The 23,761-nt window shown below is 44.6% G+C and overlaps 1 protein-coding gene across 9 annotated transcripts in view; it reads left to right on the top strand.

The window, feature by feature from the left end:
* NDST2 (N-deacetylase and N-sulfotransferase 2) overlaps window positions 1–23,761 on the top strand; it is a 218,711-nt gene that overhangs the window by 19,292 nt on the left and 175,658 nt on the right. For 8 of the 9 annotated variants that reach the window (XM_073352885.2, XM_073352875.2, XM_073352877.2 and 5 more), the window contains one exon: window positions 16,969–17,048. The gene's annotated coding sequence lies outside the window, so the exon portion shown is untranslated. Of the gene's footprint in view, window positions 1–14,136; window positions 14,240–16,968; window positions 17,049–23,761 lie in introns of those variants that run through there. The other variant, XM_073352880.2, reaches the window with a different exon arrangement.

Here is a 23,761-nt window from a genome sequence, read left to right as displayed (position 1 = left end):
TCAAAATCTGCTTTTCTGAAGTCCAGGGTCTGTATTTTGCTGCTCTCCTTTCTTCCTTTTGTGGGGATCCTGAACTCAACCATCTCATCGTCACTGCTGCTCAGGTTGCCACCCACTTCTACTTCCCCTACCAATTCTTCCCCCTTTATAAGCAGCAGATCAAGAGGAGAACGGCTCCTGGTTAGTTCCTCCAGCACTTGCACCAGGAAGTTGTCCTCAACACTCTCAAAAACTTCCTGGATTGTCTGTGCACTGCTGTTATTGCTCTCCCAGCAGATGTCAGGGTGATCGAAGCCCCCATTAGAACCAGGGCCTGTGATCTGGTAACTTCTGTTAGTTGTCCGAAGAAAGCCTCGTCTACCTCATCCTCCTGGTCTGGTGGTCCATAGCAGAGGCCCACCATGACGTCGCCCTTGTTGCTTTGGCCTCTAAACTTAACCCATGCACTGCTACAGGCTGGGGAATGACTGGCTAAGCGGCAGTTCTGCAGAAAAGGACCTGGGGATTACAGTGGACGAGAAGGTGGATATCAGTCAACAGTGTGCCCTTGTTGCCAAAAGGCTAATGGCATATTGGGCTGCATTAGTAGGAGCATTGCCAGTAGATTGAAGGAAGTGATTATTCCCCTGTATTCGGCACTGGTGAGGCCGCATCTGGAGTATTGCATCCAGTTTTGGGCCCCCCACTACAGAAAGGATGTGGACAAATTGGAGAGAGTCCAGTGGAGGGCAATGAAAATGATTAGGGGGCTGGGGCACATGACTTACAAGGAGAGGCTGAGGGAACTGGGCTTATTTAGTCTGCAGAAGAGAAGAGTGAGGGCTGTTCTCAGTGGTGGCAGATAACAGAACAAGGAGCAATTGTCTCAAGTTGCAGTGTGTGATGTGTAGGTTGGATATTAGGAAAAACTATTTCATTAGGAGGGTGGTGGAGCAGTGGAATGGGTTACTTAGGGAGGTGTGGTGGAATCTCCATCCTTAGAGGTTTTTAAGACCCTGCTTGACAAAGCCTTGGCTGGGATGATTTAGTTGGTGTTGGTCCTGCTTTGAGCAGAGGGTTGGACTGGATGACCTCCTGAGGTCTCTTCCAACCCTGCTTTTCTATGGTTCTGTAATGGGGATATTGCTTTTACTGAGCTATAAGTTAGCAAACAACGCCAGCTTGTTTTGTTTTAAATATCCAAAGGCACATTCCCATGACCATTCTGCACTTGCTCAGCCTATAGCTGAACCGCTGTTCAGGCTGCCTGTGTACGGCTTCATGAGCCAAGAGAGCAAGGAGTAGGCTCGGTCTCCCAGTATCATTACTGGCATTTGAACATCACCAACGGTTATTTTGCAGTCTGGAAAGAAAGTTCCTGCTTGCAGCTTTCTGAACAGAGGTGTTCCTAAAGATGTGCACATCATGCACCTTTCCCGACCATCTTACGTTGATGTCGGTGAAACGGCCCCTGTGATCCACCAGCACTTGCAAAACCATTGAGAAGTATCCCTTTCAGTTTATGCACTCTTTGGCAAGGTGGTCTGGTGCCAAGATAGGGATATGCGTTCCATCTATAGCCCCACCGCAGCTAGGGAACCCCATCGTGGCAAAACCATCCTTTATGTCCTGCACGTTGCCCAGAGTCACCACCCTTCTTAGCAGAAGTCTGTTAATGGCCCTGCAAACTTGGATCACAACAGATCCCATGGTAGATTTACCCACTCCAAATTGATACCCCACTGACTGATAGCAGTCTGGCGTTGCAAGCTTCCATAGAACTATCACCACTCACTTCTCCAATGTCAGAGCAGCTCTCATTCTGGTATTGCTGCGCTTCAGAGCTGGGGAAAACTCTTCACACAGTTCCTGGAAAGTGGCCTTACACATTCGAAAGTTCTGCAGCCACTGCTCATCATCCCATAGCTGCAAAATGATGTGGTCCCACCAGTCAATGCTCATTTCCCAGGTCCAGAAAGGGTGCTCAATTATGTCAAGGTGATGTGTGACTGTTGCCAGCAACTGCAAATTGCTCCGCTCTATGTCTTCCAGCAGGGCTGCTTGTTTGGCATCACATTGTTCTGTGCAGCAGCTCCTGTATCAGCTGTGTAAATACTGCAGAATAAGGCACGAGGTGTTTGTAATGTTCTCACAACAGTGTACAGCTGAGTGGGGTTCATACTTATCGTGCTATGGCGTCGGTGTGGGTAACCCAGGCTTATGAAAAAAGGTGCGAAAAAGACTTGGTTTGTTTGCTGTTGATTTCAGGAAGGGAGGGAGGTAAGTGCATCATGGGAGGCTAATGCCATGTTCCCATAACCATCCACGCCAATGTTTTCATCTCATAAGGCATTGCAAGCCCAACCCAACGTTCCACTCGGCTCCATGCACTGTGGGATAGCTACCCACACTGCGGCGCTCCGTGTGTCGATGCAAGCCCTGCTAGTGAGGATGCACTCCGCCGGCACAATGAGCATAGTGTGGACATGCAAAATTGACTTGCTTAAATTGGAGGCTCGGTGTCAACTGACATGAAGTCGACTTAACTTTGTAGTGTAGACATGGCTCTACTGTGCTTTTCACCTGCAGTTCTCAGGTGCTTTACAAAAGAAAGGTTTCAGAGTAGCAGCCATGTTAGTATGTATCTGCAAAAAGAAAAAGAGGACTTGTGGCATCTTAGAGACTAATAAATTTATTTGAGCATAAGCTTTTGTGCATGCATCCGATGAAGTGAGCTGTAGCTCACGAAAGCTTATGCTCAAATAAATTTGTTAGTCTCTAAAGTGCCACAAGTCCTCCTTTTCTTTTTACAAAAGAAAGTAAGTGTCATTATCTCCAGTTTTACAGGTGGGGAAACTGGTAGAGGGAGGTGAAGTGCCTTGCCCAGGCTCACCTAGCGGGTCAGTCGCAAAGCTGGGAAGAGAGCCTAGGTCTTTTTGACTCCCAGTGTAATGCCCTTTCCACTAGACCATGCTGCCTTCTAAATATAGTACATGTCTGACCGCTTCCTTGAAAACTTGATTCTTAGGCCTGGGCTACACTGGCAGGTGGTTCGAACAAAGATACGCAACTTCAGCTACACTATTCGCATAGCTAAAGTCGAAGTATCTTAGTTCGACTTACCTGGCCATCCTCATGACAGCGAGTCCACCACGGCAGCTCCCCCGTCAACTCCACTTACTCCTCCTGCCGAGGTGGAGTACAGGCGTCGATTCGGCTATCCATTTATCGTGTCTAGACGAGACACGATAAATCGATCCCTGATAGATCAATCACTACCTGCTGATCTGGTGGGTAGTGAAGATGTACCCTTAGTCTCCAGCCTAAGGAAAACTTGCCAAATGCAGATAAAAACAGACACGCTCCTACCTGTTAGAGGGCTTTCCCTTACCTCCACCCCTGCTTCTTGTCACACAGACAGAAAGCAGAAAACCAGAAGTCTGAAGTGCAGGCAATGTGATGTTTATTGGGATTAGTTCTAAGCAAGCATATCCATAGCTCTACATACTGGCAGAGTCTGTTTCCCAGTGTTCGGTTCCCAGCTCTGATGCCACAGAGCATTTACCCCATGTCCCCCTTCTCAGCTCTGACACCGCAGAGCCTTGCTTGTGTTCTCATTCCTATTTCCCACCTCTTTCTTCTTAGCAGGCCCAAATATACCTGCAATGCATGCCCCTGTCCCACTCCTTACAATTTATGGTCATGTTCTGTTTTGGAGGGTTGTGAGTCTAGGGTCTTTGTTCCCACCTCTTTTGTATCCCATGGGAGGAGTAAGGAGTGAGGTTGTGTTCTGGCCAAGGCCTTTCTTTGGCTTTTAGTGTTTCTTATGCCTGCTCACCGTCCCCCATCCTCCCTTGCCCCTCCCAACTGGTTACTTGACCTTGCCTTGAGATAGGAGTTGAGGCAGTCTTCAAGTTTGCACTCATATATTATACTCCCACCATGCCCACTAACACTTTAACTGGATCCCTTATCTTTTCTCATTGTACTAAAAGCCCCATCAGATTGGGGGAAATGCAACACACAGGGTCTTTGTTCATTGTTCTTCACACATATTAGTAAGGATCCCTTTGTTCACATATATTAGTGTAAGATATAAGAGTATCAAAAAGTCAAACCCAAAGTTCTATCTCTGGCTGGCAAACAAGCCTATTTACTTACACCGCCCAACATGCATGAGCAACAGATTTGCTATGAGAAACTTGCACCAAATGGTTCTACTGAGAGTTATCTTGTAGAGGGAAGAAGAATGTTGTAGGGATGCCAGAGAGAGGAGATAATGATGCTTCAGCTGAGGCAAAAGGGTTTTTATTTACACAGCTGAGCTCCATTTGGTATTATTAATAAAGAACATTCATTTCTTTGGCTAGAATCCTACCCCCTCTGAGTTTAGCTAGGGTACGATTAGTCCTCTTTCTGGCATGGCACATCAAATCGCATAAGCCACTTAGCTGTTCGGACTTCCGGTATATCTAGCTTACCCTGACTGTTGTAAGGATGATACTTGCTTTTCTTTATAAATCGTTTCCAGGTCTTTAGATGAAAAACTGTACATAAGAGTGAAGTGTTACTGTTGTCCTCATGCTGTATATTGATTAATAGCACTTTAGTTTTTCATATGTATTTATTCCTGCTGTATGGATACTAATAAAAAGTGATTATAAAGTAATCATTAATATAAAGTGAATTAAATAGACCCCACTATCCTTTTGTCACCTTACTCCACCTATTTAGCAGTGTCTTCTGTGTGTGATATTCACAACAGTTTTTCATTCTCTATTCTTGGACATTGCAGACTGCACTTTGGTGCAGTCCTATATCAGACTCATTCTTAAACTCCAGAGTACCCAGGACTCGGAGTGACCTTGTTACCCCCTGCCTCCAGCGAGAGGGGAATCTTTCTTGTAGTAGCTTCAGCAGTCCTCTGAGCTGTGCTAGCCCTAATTTTCCTTGCAGGTTAACAATAGGTACATCCCAATCCCCAAGTCCCTTTGAATGTTCCCCTGACACTGGGTACTCACAAATTCCAGATCCAGTGTACCTCAGTTTACCAGTTTTACCTTAAACCCCTGCTGCTGTACACCATACAGGACTTGTGAGCACTTATCATGAACAGAAGTAGGTTTATTTAATGAAGAATAAAGCTTCAATTAGAAACAAGAGAGTGTGGTGGAAATAAATGATTGCACTACAGAACAAAATCCAAACATTCATGAAAGCGCCCCCACTCCACAAGGGGTTTCCTCAGTGAATGGCTACAGAATACTTCTCCCTCCTCTGTGTTATACTGAGAGCAGCCTTTTGTTTTGTGATGGGCTTCCTCAGGTGCAACCTGGAACTGGAGTATCACTGAGCCCTTGGGCATACCAGTCTGGTTGGTCCTGCGCCCCTTCAATTCAGCCAGCTCTCCTGGACTCTTCCCCCCATCATATTAGCCTCCCAGGGGATCCTTCCCATCAGTTCCCTAAGGGCGTCAGAGTCTGTATTTTGATACTCTCCTTTCTTCCTTTTGTGAGGATCCTGAACTCAACCAGCTCACGGTCACTGCTGCCCAGGCTGCCACCCAATTCTACTTCCCCTATCAATTCTTCCCCCTTTTTTAAGCACCCCACTTATTGAAAGAGTGACCTCATCCCTTTCCTTAGTCAAAAACCTCTCAGGTTGAATATCACATGCCACCCAGAGTAAGTTTATTTCCCAATCCGCCCCTCCCTCAATGTGGAGAGGACAGTGCACCAGCCCTTGTACCTGAGCAGATTTCCCTTTTGCATAACACCACACTGTTTTAGGTAAAAAGTATAAAACGGATTTATTAACTACAGAAAGATAAATTTAAAGTGATTAATAAGTGTACAGATCAAAGTTAGTTACCTAAGAAATAAACAAAATCGCAATCTAAGTTCTATACACTGGACAGGATTTGAATCAAGCAGTGTATCACCCTGATGGTACAAATAGTCCACCAGTCTTCCATACACAGACTAGAAATCCCTTCAGCCTGGGACCACATCCCTGGTTCCATTTTTGTTCTTAAGGTGTTTCCAGGTGTTGAATTGTGGGGGGAATGAGGCCATGTGGTGATGTCACTTCCGTCTTTTATAACAACTTCCGTGTGGAGGGAACTTCATTATTCCAAGCAAAGTCCCCAGCACAGTTTGTGGAATAGTACAGGCACGAGATGGAGTCCAGTATTACATGATCTAGTCAGATGCATGCTTGCATCCTTGCATGCTTTGATGAGTCATAGCAGCCATTATTCATATACTGGCTGAAGTGCCCACAGGAAAGCCCATCATATGAGGATAAGCTTCTTCTGTGGCCTATTGAGTTTCTTAATGGGCCATTCCTTGAATGGTTCATCCACAATGTGCTGGCTAGACTAGATGTAAACTACCTTGTGGATGTCACCTCAAGGAGCAAACACATTTAAATACTGGTACATAGTCAATATTCATAACTTCAGATGCAATGACAGCACATACAATCCAACTGGACATTAACGTTTAACAGATCAAGACTTTCAGAATGATACCTTAAAAGGCATACTTTGCATAAAGCATATAATATCACCAGGGTAAATATTAGGGGGTGCCTTGGAGTTGCTTTTGGGTTACAGAATGTCACATGTTTCTATTCACAGGCAGGGCAAACCTCTGTTTTGTCTTGACGTTTCTTTTTTTACTTTTAAGTGGTGTTGATTGTCATTGCCTCAGATGGTTTCCCATTCAAATGGTTAGTATTGCGCAAGCTAAACAATTGAGCCTTGCATTGTATCACCAGCTAAACAGGGCAGGGGAACAACTGCACCCTGCCCAAGTGGGCCATCGCCAAGACATATGGTCTCCTGGTAACTAATTTCTACCCTAAGTCCATAAAGCATACTTTCAGGATAAATACATTATTCCGTAAATGCTACCCGTATATACATTTCACAGTCATGGATGTTGACAGGTTACAAGCTTTGAGTAGATACTTTACATGTTACTCTTTATGGATAAAAGTCTTATAAGACATATTTGGTGTAGTGAGTTTGTCAGGTCTGAGGTGAGAGATGTTTGCAAAGAACAGAACCCTTTGCCAAGGGGTCTCTGTGTCATGATATTGTGTCTGCGATGCTCCCTCTCAGCTTTTTCCCTGGTACTTCTTTCCCATTCTTGATGTGAATCCATACTGACTCTCCTCAAAGCATTCAGAACCTTCCAAATATATTCTTCTCTTTTGTCCCTGGTCCAGTGTTTCCAGTCTCTCCTCTTATTCTTTTTTCCTGTCTGAAGTCATATTTTCAGCTTTAATATGCCACATTAATTTCTTCAGTAAATATACAACTCTGTAGTTGCAAAAAAAGGTGTTAAACATCTCTGCAAAAGGTCCCTTGTTCTTTAACTTCTCCATAAAGTTTTGTGATGGATCCAGTTGGCTCTGGATTGATGTCAGACTGTAACTACTTTCTGGATCACCTGTTCTCACAATCCTTATTTCCTTCAACATTTCTTCCTCTTCTCCTGGGAAATATGTTTGGTTTCTAGCACTGGCCCCTTCCCTTTCACCATCCTATTTTAGAACACTGGGAAGACAAGTGTCCATATCACTTTCCATCTGTGTCTCCTCTGACAATCGTCTGTCTCATAGGAACACGCAAAATTGCACCGTTTCAACTAAAGGTGTGATTTTAAACCAATCTAATTAATTGGTGCACAAGACCACATGCATGCTGTCTTTCAAACCATGCTTATTTCAGTTTAGATTAAGTTAGTTAGGGACAGGTTTTAAGCTAAATTGAAATAAGCCACTCTTAAACCAAAATAATATTGTCCACTCCTGGTTTGCGCAGGTTTAACTAAAATTTTAAAATCACATTGTTAGTTAAACCTGTGTGTGTAGACAAGCTCTTTGAGTATATATATGTCTTCACTGCAGAGTGTACTTGGGATTGAGCACCTGGGTTGACCTGGCTTGGAGGTGAGCAGCCACACTGCAAAGCTATACTTGAGTGTGTCCATACTGATGGTACATTCACTCATGTGAGGTGCTAGGATTTCCGGGGACATATCCCATGGTTCTTAGCGCTTTAGTAAGATGAGCCACTCTGTGATTCTTTCCCAGTGAATTGTGAGAGAATTTACCTGTCTTGGGTATATGAGAGAGTTGTGGGAAGGGATTACTAAACCGAGTGTAAAACATGACTACATTTGTGTGAGGCTTTTGTGTGTGGACAGGAGCCAGGTTAATGACAATATCTGAGTAAAAGATCAAGTTAACTCTGTAGTGATACTAAACCCTGAGACTTCATTATGTCATTCAGTGGCCACTTAATACTTGTGTATTAGAGTGGGTATTTTTATCCTAATTTATGTAGAAGACAACTTTCTTATCCAAAAAGATTCCAAACAGAGGGGAAATTGTCTAGTGTCCACTTCTCATAAGTAAGGACTGGGGATGGGTCGCTAGAGAATGGGAGAATAATAAAGAAGTTTTGAAATAGGGACATGAGCTACTTGAATCCAGCATAGTGAGGAAAGAGTTTGCTAATGCAGCAGTAAAAGGGTATTTAGTCCTTGTGTAGACTAGGAGAATTTTTTCCTGTTTCTCATTACCAATGCTACTTATGGAATCAACTTTAGTTTACATGGGGGTATGATGAGGTAGATGAGGCCCAAAGGCCCCCTGCTTGGAGGCCTCGGGGGCCTGCCACAGCCATCCCAGGAGAGGAGCAGTGGAGAGATCTTCCAAGCAGGCTAGAATGGCTGCAGGGAGCAGCCCATGGGGGTCCAGCGGGCTCATATAAAAGGAGCTGCAGGGCCAGAGTAAGTGCAGGGACCAGGGGAGCAAGAGGTGCTCCTGGCTGGTTACAGGAGCTGAAAGAGCCTGGATAGATCAGTCTACTAGCAGAGACTGGGGGAGCAAGAGGTGCTCCTGGCTGGCTGCAAGGGCTAAGGCAGGAAGTTGCTGGCAGGGACCAGGGAAGTGAGGGAATAGCTTCTGGCTGGCTGCCAGGACTCACTTAAGACAGTCTACGGGGAAGAGGCCCAGGGAAATACAGTTAGTTAAAGGGATGTGGCACATGGCTGCTAGTTACCTTCACATGTAAGCTGGCCAACTAGTGTACAGAGATAGGCCCTGTTGGTCAGTCTGAGGACCAGAGCCAGGGGAGGGGTACAGGACATTACTGAGGGCTTTGAGGTAGGCCATGTTGGACAGTGTACTCCGTAAAGGGAACAGTGTAGACAGCTTGGCCAGAGGACTGAGTCGCTGAAGATCCAATGAGAGATCCATCTGCTGGAAGGGGGAGTTCATGAGAGGTGAGTGCCGCCCTGCTGAAAAGAACTGTGAGATTGCAGGCATTGTCGGCCAGAGAAGGGGGGTGCTTGTGAGAGGCAGGTGCTGACCCTGTTACGGGGCACAGGGGTTTTTACTACTGTGTCATCTAGTGTTTAAAGAAGCTGAGTGGAAGGATGATTTTGTGGTTAAATCAGTGGAATGGGAATCCAAAAATTTAGATGAAATTTAGATAATGCCGCAGACTTCCTGTGTGAACTTGGGCAAGTTATTTATTCTCTGGGTGCCTCATTCCTTTTTTGTAAAATGGGGATAATATTTCCTTTTTCACGCTTGTCTGTTTTCTGTAATTAGTTTGCAAGCTATTTGGGACAGGGACTGTCTCTTACTGTGTCTGTATAGAGTGCCTAGCATATTGAGATCCTGATCTTGACTGGAGCCTCTTGGCACCACTGACAGTGCTGCTGTCACAAAAGTGGTGTAATGACTCCTTCTGCTGTAAAATCAATCACACTCTATGCCTTCTTGTTCATCCCCATTGGCTTTTTGGTCCTGATGTATTTATTGCTCAGTGGCTTGCAGAACTCATATATAGACATGCAAATGCATCTGTGAATAATTTCCATCTTTTGAACCACCACTTTAGTTCTTTGACCTCACCATTCTTTGCGTGTTTTTGTGAGATTGAGCATCTTTCTGTTGTGCTTGAGTCCTAACTTGCAGTTATGGTAAAATTTTTTTTTTAAAACCCCCACAAAAAATGGAATAGGAAAATAAGAACGGGACCACAGGCCCAGCTCAGCAGCCTGTCTCTGACAGTGGCCAGTGATCAGATGTTTTGGAGGTAAAAGGTACAATTTCCATAATGGATAATTATGTAAATATGGATGGGACTTTCAAAAGCTCCTAAATGACTTAAGGGTACACATCCCACTGAAAGTCAATGGGGAAACATCTTCCTAATCCAAGACAACCAATTGTCTTGTTTATATTCTGGAGCATGTTATTCTAATAAGTGTTCATCCTAATTATTGTAACTGTGGAGGATATTTGTCTTATTCAGATAAAAATCTAATCCTTGTTTTGAGTTCTAAAATATTTGCCTTAATATTTTATGGCAGTGAATTCCATAAGCTATGCATAATTTCCCCTGATTCCTTTCTTCTGCTTTAAATGTGTTGACTTTTAATTTCATTGGGTGTCCTGTTATTAGCGAGAATAAATAAGAACATTCAATTTACTTTCTCCATACTTTTCATTATTTTATCTATCTTTATTAATCTCCTCTTCTCTAAATGAGTCCTAATCTCTGTAATTTCTCTTCCCATGCAAGTGTTTCCATTCTTCTAATAATTTTCGTTGCTCTTTATCACTTTTCTTTTTTTTGCTACATACTGTTTCAATGGGGTGACCAAAACTGAACACACAATTTGAGATGAGGGCGTAGTATTAATTGATGTAATTTCAGTATTAGTCTTTTCCCTTCCTGATGTCTTGTTTGCTTTTCAACTACTGCTGAAATAATTAAGTAAATGATTTCAATAAGCTGTTTGCAGTGACACTTATACAGCATGAGTATTTCTGGACTGCTTACAATTAATTTAGAACACATCACTAGTTCAGGCTCTTCCCTCCAATGTGCATTTCCTTGCTATTGTCAATATTCATCTGCCACCAAGCTGCCCAGTTGCCTTGCTTTGTTAGGACCCCCTAAAATTCCTCACAATCTTCTCTAGTCTTGACTGACTTAACTAATAATTTTGTCATCCAAAATGTTGTTCCTTCCTGATTCATTCCCTCTTCCACATAATTAGTAACTATATTAAAAAAGACCGACAGGTTCTCTGTCATGTACCCGAATGGCTCTTCAGAGTGGAAGCTTTGGGTGTGTCAAGCTTATCCATTATGATCCTGGTTTTGCATAAAGCTAAAGAATGGGTCACAAAGCCTCAACAGGTGCTCAGTGGTAAACACGCGGGTGACTCTCAGTAATACTGAACAGAATTGTACAGAATTTTATGGAGGCATTGTCTTGTGGTTTTGGTTTTAGGTTTATTAAAGATCTGGATTTTTAATGACATTTGTAAGTGATGCAAAATTGAGAGAGTGAGTGGTTTGTGAAGCAAACACCAGTGAGGCCAGAGAAATAACACACAAGAAACTGGAGAGATTAGAAATGTGGATAGGAAATATCAAAATGAAATACTTCTTTAAACAGACACTAGTACATTGAAGCAAAATAATCTGAAATGCTGATATTTAATGGGAGAGAGACACTTGGTAAGCAGTAATGCTGAAAGAGATCTCGAAGTGAGAACAGGCAGCAAATCCATGAGCTTGCAAGTGCAGTATGGCAGCAAAAAACAAGCCAATATGACTTTGGGGTGCATTTGTTCTGGAAAAGTGAGGTAATATCCCTCACTTGGTAAGTCTGAGACTTGGGCTATGTCTACACAGTGCATCTTACAATGGTGTGGCTGTGCTGCTGCAGCCGTGCCATTGTAAGGTGCACTTGTGGCTGCTCTTTATCTCCGGGAGAGAGCTCTCCTCGTGACAAAATAAAACCGCCCCCAACGAGGGGCGGTAGCTTTGTCGCTGGGAGCATGGCTCCCACTGGCGAAGTGCTGTCCACACTGGTGCTTTTTGTCGCTAAAACTTTTGTTGTTCAGCGGGGTGTTTTTTCACACCCCTGAGTGACAAAAGTGCCAGTGTGGACATAGCCTTAGATTGCAGTAGGGTGGAGGACCAAGTACTTCATTACTAGACAGATGTAAACAAATTTGAGGGAGTTGAGAGAAGAGTGACAAATGATTAAAGACGGAAGGGACTGATGCAAGCAAAGAACCCATTATAAATACGGGTAGATTGGCTAAGTCAGAGGTCTCAAACGCAAATGCCCAGGGTGCAGGGTGTGGCAGGGGGCTCAGGGCAGGGAGTTGGGGTGCGGAGTGCAGGAGGGGTTCGGGGACAATGTGGGCTGAGGGGTGGCAGCGGTGCGCACCGGGGCCAGGGCAGGCTCCCTGCCTCCCCTGGCCCTGGCCCCGGCCCCTGCACCACTTCGCTCCGGGAAGCAGCTGGAACCATGTCCCTGCGGCCCGGGGGAGGGCGCGAGGGCACAGGGCTCCATGCACTGACTTGCAGCTCCTCCAGGTACCTCCCCTGAAGCTCCCATTGGCCGTGGTTCCCTGTTCCCGGGGCAACTCACGGAGCCCTTTGCCTCTCCCCCGCCCCCTCCCCAGTCCACAGGGACATTGTGCCAGCCGCTTCAGGGAGTGGCACAGGGCTTGCGGGGCCACGGGGGGCAATCCCGGAGGCCGGATGCGGCATGCAGGCTATAGTTTGCCCACCCCTGGCCTAGAGGTAGGCCGGGGTGGGGCGGGGGGCTGCTTGTTTGAGACCCCCTGGGCTAAGTGATAACTAAAAGCATGTAGTGGAGAAAAGTGATGATAATCTACAAATATTTGAGGGGAGTACTCTTGAAAGATGGAAATGAATTAATTTAGCTTTGTAGAAAGAGGCATAACCAGGAGCAGTGGAATGAGATCCTGAAAATTATTACATTTCAGGTAGAGTTGGAAGAAGAAATTTAAAACTAGACTGGACAAAGCACTCAAGATGTGGATCCTAAAGCCAAAGACCCAGCATTTGCATGGGGATAAATCAGATGATTTAATAGGTCTCTTTCATCTCTTAATTTCTATGCTTCTGAGATACATCAAGACATGCTGATCTCCTCCCTTTTTAACTATTTCTTTCTGCCTCTCACCCCTTCCCTCTCTAGTGAATCTACATTATTGCTTATCCATCATGATGTTTGGGTCCAGGGAGATAATGGAAATAGAAGGGAAGGGGAAAATGTTTAGATACTAACCAATGTTCCCTCTAATTTTTTTCATCCATGTGCGGAATAAATTTTGTTATGTGCACCGAGGTATGTGCGAATGCGCGCCACCAGTAGAAACAAAAAACCTAGATATAATATTTTTAAAAAGTTACCATAGGGATAATTACTCCAGCCAGGACTGGTTAGGCCTTTTAGAACTCACTACTCAACGAATTAAATTTAAGTGTAAGAGAAATAAAAATTATGAAATGCATTGACCAGTCAAAACACTAAAATAAAACACTTTGAAAGAATAAAATTACAGAGAAATATATGTGTATTGCAGGAAGTACCAAGAAGTAACAACAACAATAATACAAGAATGTGTTAGGAGGTGAGTGTGAAAGAGACAAGTGTGTGTGTGTGTGTGTGACACAGCGTGTGTGTGTGTGTGCATGTGTGCAACACAGAACATGTGTATGAGACACAGAGACAGTGTGTCCTGGATGCTGGGGAAGTTTCTGAGACATTGTCTCTTTAAGGCACTCACTGAACGCTCTCCTGCTTTGTCCCGAGCCCTGTCTCCCCTCCCCTGCTCTGCGGAGATTGGGTACATGGGCAGCGGGAAGGGGGGGGGGAGAGAGAGAGACTGGGTGAGCTGGCTGCTGGGGAAGTCTCAGCGATTGTGCGCTGTCTCTTTAAGAAAGGCAATTACTGCCCAGAGGCTCGAGTCTTTCAGACCTCAGACTGCAGCAGCTCCGAGTGCTGAACCAGGCTGTCCCCTCTCCCCTGCTCTGTATAGATGAGGTACAAGGGCAGGGGGAGGGGGACACCCTGACATCAGAACCCCCCTACCCCCACGCTGCACAGCCAGCAGGAGGGTCCTGGGAGCAGCTGCAGGAGCAACGTGGCTGCAAAGCAGCAGGTGGGAGGGGCACCTGAACACACACTGCTGGATGTGTGGGCTCTGCTAATCAACTGCACGACACTTGAATCTCTCCTGGTCGGCTGCCCAACCGCGCAGCTTAGAGGAAACATAGATCCTAACCTGAGATTAGGTTTGGCAAACCAGTTAATTGACTGGGCAAATAATGTCAATTGACTGCCCATTATTTGACTGCGGTGAAATATTATCAGGTATTCCAGCAAGATTGCCCTGAGGTAGGCCACGGCCATTCTTTCATTTTTGAGACCTTAATTTTATTGTGTTATACATTTTTCTGAGTCAAAGTAACTCAGCTAAACACCTTGGTTTTGTAATTAAGCATATGTAGCTGTCTAAAGCTAAGCTTGTTAGAAATCAGAAGGTCTTATTCTTTTTTTTGTTACTCTTGTTACTGTTCTAGTAAATCTGTGCTTTAAAATATTTCACCATTTATGATATTTTTTGACAATATTTGACTGATCAGCTGACCAACTAGTTTTGGATTGGTCAAACGCCCAGCCCTTTTGAAAGATTTGATAGGAAAATAAAAAGCTTGTTAAATTACATTAACTTTGTAAATAGGTATACGGGGTGGGAGAGGGAAAGTGAATAGATTTCTGGGCTGACTTCCCTGAGCATTGTCTTTTTAATCTTCTAATATAACTGGCTGGTGCTACACACAGGCTCTTGCTCATGTTTGTGAAAGTGGCCTGGTGCCAGGAAGCCATTTAATCCAGTAACCTCTGGTTCACTGTTTCTCTTTTTGGAGCTGTGTATTGTGGAAATGCTGTGAAGGGAGGTCCCATGCTGTGGGCTGCCATATGTGTTAGACTTGTTTGAGGCTATGTCTACACTAGAGTGCTTACAGCAGCACAGCTGTACTGATCCAGCTGTGCTGCTGTGAGATCTCTCGTGTAGATGCTCTATGCTGACAGAAGAGAGCTCTTCCATTGACCTAATTAAACCACCCCAATGAGCGGTGGGAGAAGCTCGGCCACTGACATAGCACTGTGCACACTACCACGTATGCTGGCGAAACATATGTCACTTGAGGTGTATATTTTTTTCATACCTCTGAGTGATGTAAGTTTTGCCCACATAAGTGGTAGTGTTGACATGGTCCGACTGTGGAAACCTGCAAGTGATTAGACCACTGTTTCTCAAATGTGGTCACATGCGGCCACCAGGGCCTTTTCTTGCAGCCACAGCCATCTGGACTGTGATGGGGGTAACGCAAAGCAGTGGCCCCTCTCGCAAGGCTGCCAGCAGCGGTTGGGCCCTGCCTCCCTCCAGAGACTCAAACACTGAAAGTGCAGGCAACTGGTGAATTCCCCACTTTCCCGGGGTAAGGGGAGGCAGGCTTCGACCATGGGGCTTTGGGCTCCATCCACGTGGCGGCAGGCTCTGGTTCCAGGTTCTGGCCCCAGGCTCACCACCCCTGCCATCGTCCCTGGGCCCTGCTGCCTCCCTGTTTGCCTCCCTATCCAGGCTTAATTTGTCCCAGAGATTGCTGGGGCTGAGTAAGTTTGCTGTGAAAATTGATATTAACAAACATACAAATATCACTTTTCACAGCAGAAGACTTACCAGCTAGCAAGTCTTAAGGGGAAAAAAAGCACAACTAAAAAAGCAAAAGAAACAACAACAAAAGACAAGAACATGCAAAGTGCCTTATTTGTGTTTCTAGTCTGTTTAGGTCCAGTAAAGAAAAGAGACAACTGTAAATTATTATTATTACTGAGTCTGAGAAAAACCCAACATAAATAAATTACAATGATTTGGACACATATATGTGCATATTTATTTGTTTTTCCTAAGGTTAATTAAGTATTTTAGGAAAAATTGTCAACGCGGCCACCAGCAAGAGTTGGTGACCGCACTCTGAGGCCACCAAAAATTTGTTCTGAGAACCCCTGGACTAGACAACCTGAATAATAGCAAAACTTTTTAAAACAAGAGGAGGTGTGGGAGATGTTTTTTTGTTTAATGACCCAAAGCATGTGGTAAAATTGCAGCCAAAAGGTCAGTGTATCTGCTGCTGAGAGAAGGTAGGGTGGCCCTGAACTCCTGTGTTTGGCTTCAGTGATAAGGGAAGTGGTGAAACGTGTTCTTGTTGCCAGGCAGAGTGAGCTGCTGCTTTCCTGGGCAAATTGGCAGGTGACTGACTGACGGTCTCTTGTGATAAATGGAGGTTGTGACAGAGAGCCCAGCCTGAGCTGTGTGTGGAGCAGTTACGTGAATCACTGGCTACAGGCTTGTGAAAGGAAAAGTTATCACTGGCTGGCTGGCTGGCTGGCTGGCTGGCTGGCATTGGCTTTCAGGCAGCCCTGGTATTAATTTGAGGAGATTATGCAAAGAATTTGGGAAAAGTCCCACTTCTGGGGTTTTTCTATGTAAGACTAGAAAATTTGTACCTCATATGTCAAACAGTATTAATAAAGAGTTGGTTTATAGTAGTACATTGCATTTCTATACGTGGAGAAGGACCTACAGCTGCAGCCTGAGCTCCGTGATAGAATGCTGTGATATAGGAACCAATGGGCCTCAGTTTACTCTACATTAGGAAGAAAGGTCTCTCTGTGAAATGTACTTCAGATTTCTCAGGACTGTGACCTTCATATGAAGAGGCCCCTGGACTTTGACTTTCAGATCCAGAAAGACCATGGCAAGCCAGACACCCCTCTGTTTTTTCATTCCCTTCTCTGGTTCTATTTTGACATGGTTCATGCCCTGTGTTAAATGTTATTGCCTTTCCTGCACTTAGTGGCCCCCATCCAGGAACAATCAGAGGTGCAGCGCCTTGTTGGCTATTTCAGTCCTGTTGGGAATTCCTCCCCCAACTGAGTGTTCTCTGAACATTGTCTGCGATTAACTTGAAACTCCTATGAAATGAAGCATCCTATTTAGGCTCTGATCTTCCTCTCCTGCAAGTCTCTAATCCAGCCCCATTTTCCTTTCTTTCCAGTTGCAGGGAGTGATTGCAAGCCAAGCATTGTTGGTTTTTGCTCTGTGTGCTGGCTGCTGAACAAAGGTGCTGATGAAAAGGTAAGAGCTTAACCTCCATCCTCTTTGATGTAGATTTACATTCCGAGGGACTGATAAATTTAGACTTGCCATACCTGTCACCTTTAACTGTAACTAAGCTCTCAGCGGAGAGAATCTAATCCACCAGCTCATAAAATCTTAAGTGTCGACCATCAAAGTTAAATTTTGGTTCAGCATGGATGGCATGGCATTTTGCAGTACTGCAGAAGGGGGAAGCTGAAAAGTAGTCACGGTTCTCCTCTCACACGCAGGGCAGGAAGGCAGGATTTAGGGCAACAAAAATTGCTTTGACCTGAAAATGAGTATTAATTACAATACTAACTTGCTGGTATTTGTACAGTTGTTGACCAAAGACCATCTCTGCAGGGTGTGGCTGAGGTGAGCGCTTCAAAAAGTGGTGTGTGTTTCTACACAAACCTGCTTACCTGTGTGAAGTGTTGGGCGCTTTCTGAGCAAAGCCGACATATTTATGCCTTTACTTGCGAGGAAAAGAAGTAATATGCTTTTGTGAAGGGAGTGTGGGGACAGGCATGAGATGGGGGCTGAGGCTCACATGCATCCGATGAAGTGAGCTGTAGCTCACGAAAGTTTATGCTCAAATAAATTTGTTAGTCTCTAAAGTGCCACAAGTACTCCTGTTCTTTTTGCGGATACAGACTAACAAGGCTGCTACTCTGAAACCTCCCATTGCTGTGTTATCAGAAGGTGCCAGTAGTTCGTGAGCGGTGATTTCAGTAAAGCCTCCATTCCAGGCAAGGAAATATTGGGAGGTACCAGAGGGATGGGTATTGCTGCTGTGGAGGAGTGTTTTTTCCAACAGGTCTTTTTGAAAATGAGTAGGTTAAACCAGTGCAGGGACTAATCCTAAAGAGAAGTTTGAAAGCATGATGGTATTCTGTAATTGTGAAACAGGATTGTGCCTTGGCTGCACACAGATGAAATGCATATATGAGGAATACTATCAGTGCTTCAGAGAAAACTGGATGAAAGTGAATATATGATGTGATGTGGTGTAAAGAATGCTTTGACATGTGTTTGGGCTGGCTACATTACTCACAAGTGGCCAAGCCATGAGTAATGGTTGCAGATCATCCCAAAATAGTGATGATAAAATCATTATGCTATCACATGTTCTCTATGTGCCTGATACTTGACAGAAAATCTGCTTTCTGAACGTTTTTGAGTTAAAAAAAAATATATTGGTATTATCCCTCAACCTGTAAAGCCAGTCTGTCTTAGTGCCATGAGTGCAACACTTTAGGTTTTGGAGGGGGAGAGAAATTATAACTATTTTAGGAATGTATAAACAATTACCTAAAATACCTTTTCATTTCACAGGCAGGGCAGAAAAGGTGGGGGAGTAGCACTGTATGTAAGGGAGCAGTATGACTGCTCAGAGCTCCGGTACGAAACTGCAGAAAAACCTGAGTGTCTCTGGATTAAGTTTAGAAGTGTGAGCAACAAGAGTGATGTAGTGGTGGGAGTCTGCTATAGACCACCGGACCAGGGGGATGAGGTGGATGAGGCTTTCTTCCGGCAACTCGCAGAAGCTACTAGATCGCATGCCCTGGTTCTCATGGGTGACTTTAATTTTCCTGATATCTGCTGGGAGAGCAATACAGTGGTGCATAGACAATCCAGGAAGTTTTTGGAAAGCATAGGGGACAATTTCCTGGTGCAAGTGCTAGACGAGCCAACTAGGGGGGAGCTTTTCTTGACCTGCTGCTCACAAACAGGGAAGAATTAGTGGGAGAAGCAAAAGTGGACGGGAATCTGGGAGGCAGTGACCATGAGTTGGTTGAGTTCAGGATCCTGACACAGGGAAGAAAGGTAAGCAGCAGGATACGGACCTTGGACTTCAGGAAAGCAGACTTCGACTCCCTCAGGGAATGGATGGGTAGGATCCCCTGGGGGACTAACATGAAGGGGAAAGGAGTCCAGGAGAGCTGGCTGTATTTCAAGGGATCTCTGTTGAGGTTACAGGGACAAACCATCCCGATGAGTCGAAAGAATAGTAAATATGGCAGGCGACCAGCTTGGCTTAACGGTGAAATCCTAGCGGATCTTAAACATAAAAAAGAAGCTTACAAGAAGTGGAAGGATGGACATATGACCAGGGAAGAGTATAAAAATATTGCTCGGGCATGTAGGAATGAAATCAGGAGGGCCAAATCGCACCTGGAGTTGCAGCTAGCAAGAGATGTCAAGAGTAACAAGAAGGGTTTCTTCAGGTATGTTAGCAACAAGAAGAAAGCCAAGGAAAGTGTGGGCCCCTTACTGAATGAGGGAGGCAACCTAGTGACAGAGGATGTGGAAAAAGCTAATGTGCTCAATGCTTTTTTTGCCTCTGTCTTCACTAACAAGGACAGCTCCCAGACTGCTGCGCCGGGCATCACAACATGGGGAGTAGATGGCCAGCCCTCTGTGGAGAAAGAGGTGGTTAGGGACTGTTTAGAAAAGCTGGACGTGCACAAGTCCATGGGGCCGGACGAGTTGCATCCGAGAGTGCTAAAGGAATTGGTGGCTGTCTCCCACAGTATTCTTGCTAGCAAGTTAAAGAAGTATGAGCTGGATGAATGCACTATAAGGTGGATAGAAAGTTGGCTAGATTGTCGGACTCAGTGGGTAGTGATCAATGGCTCCATGTCTAGTTGGGAGCCGGTGTCAAGCGGTGTGCCCCAGGGGTTGGTCCTGGGGCCGGTTTTGTTCAATATCTTCATAAATGATCTGGAGGATGGTGTGGATTGCACTCTCAGCAAATTTGCGGATGATACTAAACTAGGAGGAGTGGTAGATACGCTGGAGGGCAGGGATAGGATACAGAGGGACCTAGACAAATTGGAGGATTGGGCCAAAAGAAATCTGATGAGGTTCAATAAGGATAAGTGCAGGGTCCTGCACTTAGGACAGAAGAACCCAATGCACAGTTATAGACTAGGGACTGAATGGCTAGGCAGCAGTTGTGCAGAAAAGGACCTAGGGGTGACAGTGGACGAGAAGCTGGATATGAGTCAGCAGTGTGCCCTTGTTGCCAAGAAGGCCAATGGCATTTTGGGATGTATAAGTAGGGGCATAGCGATCAGATCGAGGGACGTGATCGTTCCCCTCTATTCGACATTGTTGAGGCCTCATCTGGAGTACTGTGTCCAGTTTTGGGCCCCACACTACAAGAAGGATGTGGATAAATTGGAGAGAGTCCAGCGAAGGGCAACAAAAATGATTAGGGGTCTGGAACACATGAGTTATGAGGAGAGGCTGAGGGAACTGGGATTGTTTAGTCTGCAGAAGAGAAGAATGAGGGGGAATTTGATAGCTGCTTTCAACTACCTGAGAGGTGGTTCCAGAGAGGATGGTTCTAGACTGTTCTCAGTGATAGCAGATGACAGGACAAGGAGTAATGGTCTCAAGTTGCAATGGGGGAGGTTTAGGTTGGATATTAGGAAAAACTTTTTCACTAGGAGGGTGGTGAAACACTGGAATGCGTTACCTAGGGAGGTGGTAGAATCTCCTTCCTTAGAAGTTTTTAAGGTCAGGCTTGACAAAGCCCTGGCTGGGATGATTAAATTGGGGATTGGTCCTGCTTTGAGCAGGGGGTTGGACTAGATGTCCTCCTGAGGTCCCTTCCAGCCCTGATATTCTATGATTCTATGATTACATAATAATATTGTGATTGTAAAGTCCAATATCTCAGAACCTTCTACGATTGGAAGCAAGTGCTGTGTAGTCCAGGGAGTCTGAAAGTTTTGCCTCTAGTTCTTGATGAGTTGTAGCATACTGCACTTTAAACCTCTCACTATGTTTTATTATTGCCTTTGTTCTTTTTTCTTCTTAGCCAAAGTTTTTAATCAAAAAACCGTAGTACTGTGTTGAGTATTATAGTTTTCTGTAAAACTATTAGTAAAAAGCATTTTTTTAAAATGTGAGAAACCTGTATTTAAATGTATTCTGACCTAGTTGCAAGCTATGAATATCTCACAGTCGGGTTGTTAAACTTTGTTAAATAGTTACAGGTTGGTAGAGGTTACCCATGCATATTTAGAAGCTGTTCTCACTATAGCTCAGTCTGTCTGTGGATCCATCTGGCTCTCAAAATCAGTGCTCTGACCTCTCTTTTAGCTCTTGATCTGATGTCTTGTGTAGCCTGTTCCTGCTACTTCTAAAGGTTTGTGTATAGATGTCAGAAAGCCTTACTAACATTTTACCTGTTGCATTATTCCTCTCTCTAATGCACAGTTACCATTGTATGTTCAAGTTTACAGAAATATTTAATGGAGTTCAGTATCCAACTGCATAGCCTTTTTAAATCTCCTTTTGCATCTTTGGTCATTTTAAAGTCCTTTTTTTAAACTTCAAAGTATGTCTTTTGAAGTCTTGGGTAGTGTGAACTAGCTGTAAAAAGAATCCCTCTCTATCTTTGTGCATGCACAAACATTCCTAGTTGATCTTTTAGCCAGATCTTTTAATATTCTTTAATCCCCCTCCCCATCCGGGAAGTCTTCCTAAATAGAAAACCTGCAGTTCCCTCATAAAGTAACATTAAACCAAATGTTGTAGTAGATGTAACTTGTAAAGTAGAAACAACTATATGTCACAGTCCCAAAAGCGAGATTTGTTACAACAATAGGGAACAAATTACTTATGGCATCTGTGGTTGGAATGTTTCCATGCTAGAGGATGTGGGGAGCAGCTGTGAGGGGGGCAATGAAAGAAGGGTTTGCAAAAATGGATTTGGAGGACCAAAGAGTGATTGGTGCACAGGTAGAGGCAGTGGTTCTGTATGTAAGGGGTTGGCTTGAAAAAAGGCCTGGATCTAGTCTTCATAAGGGGAAAAAATGGGGGGAGATGGGGGCGGAATGTCCCGTCAGAACTACTATTGGTTTAGCTGTACCAGTGGTAGAGCTGCTGGGAGTTTTAGTGCACACACGGCTGTGGCAGCTTCTGGCATTTTCATCACTGTCAGCTAAATGTTGTGAGGCTCCAACCAGTGCAGTTGAATTGGTGGTAGCGTCTGTGTGAACTTCTTTTCTAAATTCCCTTGTGTAGACCAGGACCTAAGAGCGAACAAAAGTGCTAATGGGAGGAAGATATTGAGGACCTTTACCTTTTTTGGTTGTACCCTTGAAAGTGACTGCAAAAAAAGGGGAACTTGTGGTTCCATGTTTATTCTTTCTTAATAACTCCATCTCAAATGTGCTTGGATGACAAGTGAAAAGATATCCTTTTCTAAACTTGGAGTTAACCTGAGATCAGAGAGTCAAGCTGGTTTCTTTCCTTGTCGCGCTTCCTCACTGTTATTAATAAAATACTGTGCCTTCAGTGATATCTGTGTAACTGACTAAACCTCAGCAAGCAAGTCTGGTGTGTGAGAAGAAAGGAATTCAGTACCCCTCTCCTAGCTGTGTTGGGTTTGTATAGCTAAAGGTAGTAAAGTGTCACTAAAGCAAGCAGATAGGGCTTGGAATACACACATGGAACAGGTCTGCTGGTCATGCAGGTGCTATTTTTAGTTACTTTTCAGAGCCTCACTTTAAGAAGAAAAGGGAGTGGTGTGGCAGGGTGGGTGAGAGGTAAATGAGAGCTGAGATGCAGGGAGAGTGAATTGGAGAGGGCCCTGAAGCGGAGGATGAAGAGTTTGAAATGGATGCAGGAGAGGAGGCCAGCGAAGAGTTTCAATAGGGCCGGGTGCAGGAAAGTTTCTTATGGCAAACCATGTTTGTGACTCAGGGAGATAATTTTAGAGATGGAAAGAAGCTAATGTCTGACAGCTGTTGCTCTTTAGTATCTACCTGTTAGTGCTTTCATTCTTGACCATTGTGTGTTTGTGGATTGAGGGAACCTATTGATCTCTGTTGCTGAGAGTGTGAATTCTGCCAATAAGGCACCAGAGTACATACATTGATGGATGCACAAGAGTACACTTCTTCCACATACCAGAGAGGTGGTTGGGTGAGGCTTGGTAATTATATAACAGCTCTCTACAGGAAAGCTTGCTAAGCCCCCTTTTCAAACCAGAAACCAAGGTTGCAGTGCACAGGTCAGACCATTTCAGAAACAATGATGTTGAACATAAAGTGCTTTTCTGCTCAGAAGCTTGCCTGAAGCAGGCCCTTCTTTTGCTAGGATTCTTTCAGTAGGGTTGCCCCTCCCTCTCTAGCGAGCAGTAGCATCCTTGTGATTCCTTTCAGATTTGCTAGCTTTTGTGGACTGGTGTGGAAGGGGGCGGCTACTGCACTGAGTATGGCATTTCTCCAAAGCTGGTGGGATTGTTCCCAGCTGTCAGTGACTCATAGTAGCTGAGTTACTGTCTCAGAGTTCAAGTTAATGGAATTTGCTATTCAGTTTCCCCTGAATTGTCTAGGAGAGGAGGAGTTTCCCTTTAACTGGAGGAAGGAGGGGAGAAATCCCACAAAGAAGAAGCGTGAATATGTGTTAGGGTGTGTAAAAGTGCCAAGACGTGCTGTCCTTGCTAACCAGGATGATGCATGCAGTCCCTTACTCAGGAGCATGAAGGATCAGGCAATCATATGTTCCATTGCATTCTATTCTGTTTTATATAGATTCTCACACAGTACCCCTCACCATAGTACCTGAGCTCTTTCCAATAGTGCATTAAGCAATGTGACTGTTTGCCACATGTTTGTTCCCTCATCATCTCCCTGGGGGGAGAACTGTGTGTAGTGGAGAGTTTTGTTTTGGAATTGTGTGTGTGTGTG

Source organism: Lepidochelys kempii, chromosome 7, assembly GCF_965140285.1.
Source record: "Lepidochelys kempii isolate rLepKem1 chromosome 7, rLepKem1.hap1, whole genome shotgun sequence".
Taxonomy (NCBI): domain Eukaryota; kingdom Metazoa; phylum Chordata; order Testudines; family Cheloniidae; genus Lepidochelys; species Lepidochelys kempii.
This window is presented reverse-complemented; position numbering and strand designations above follow the sequence as displayed.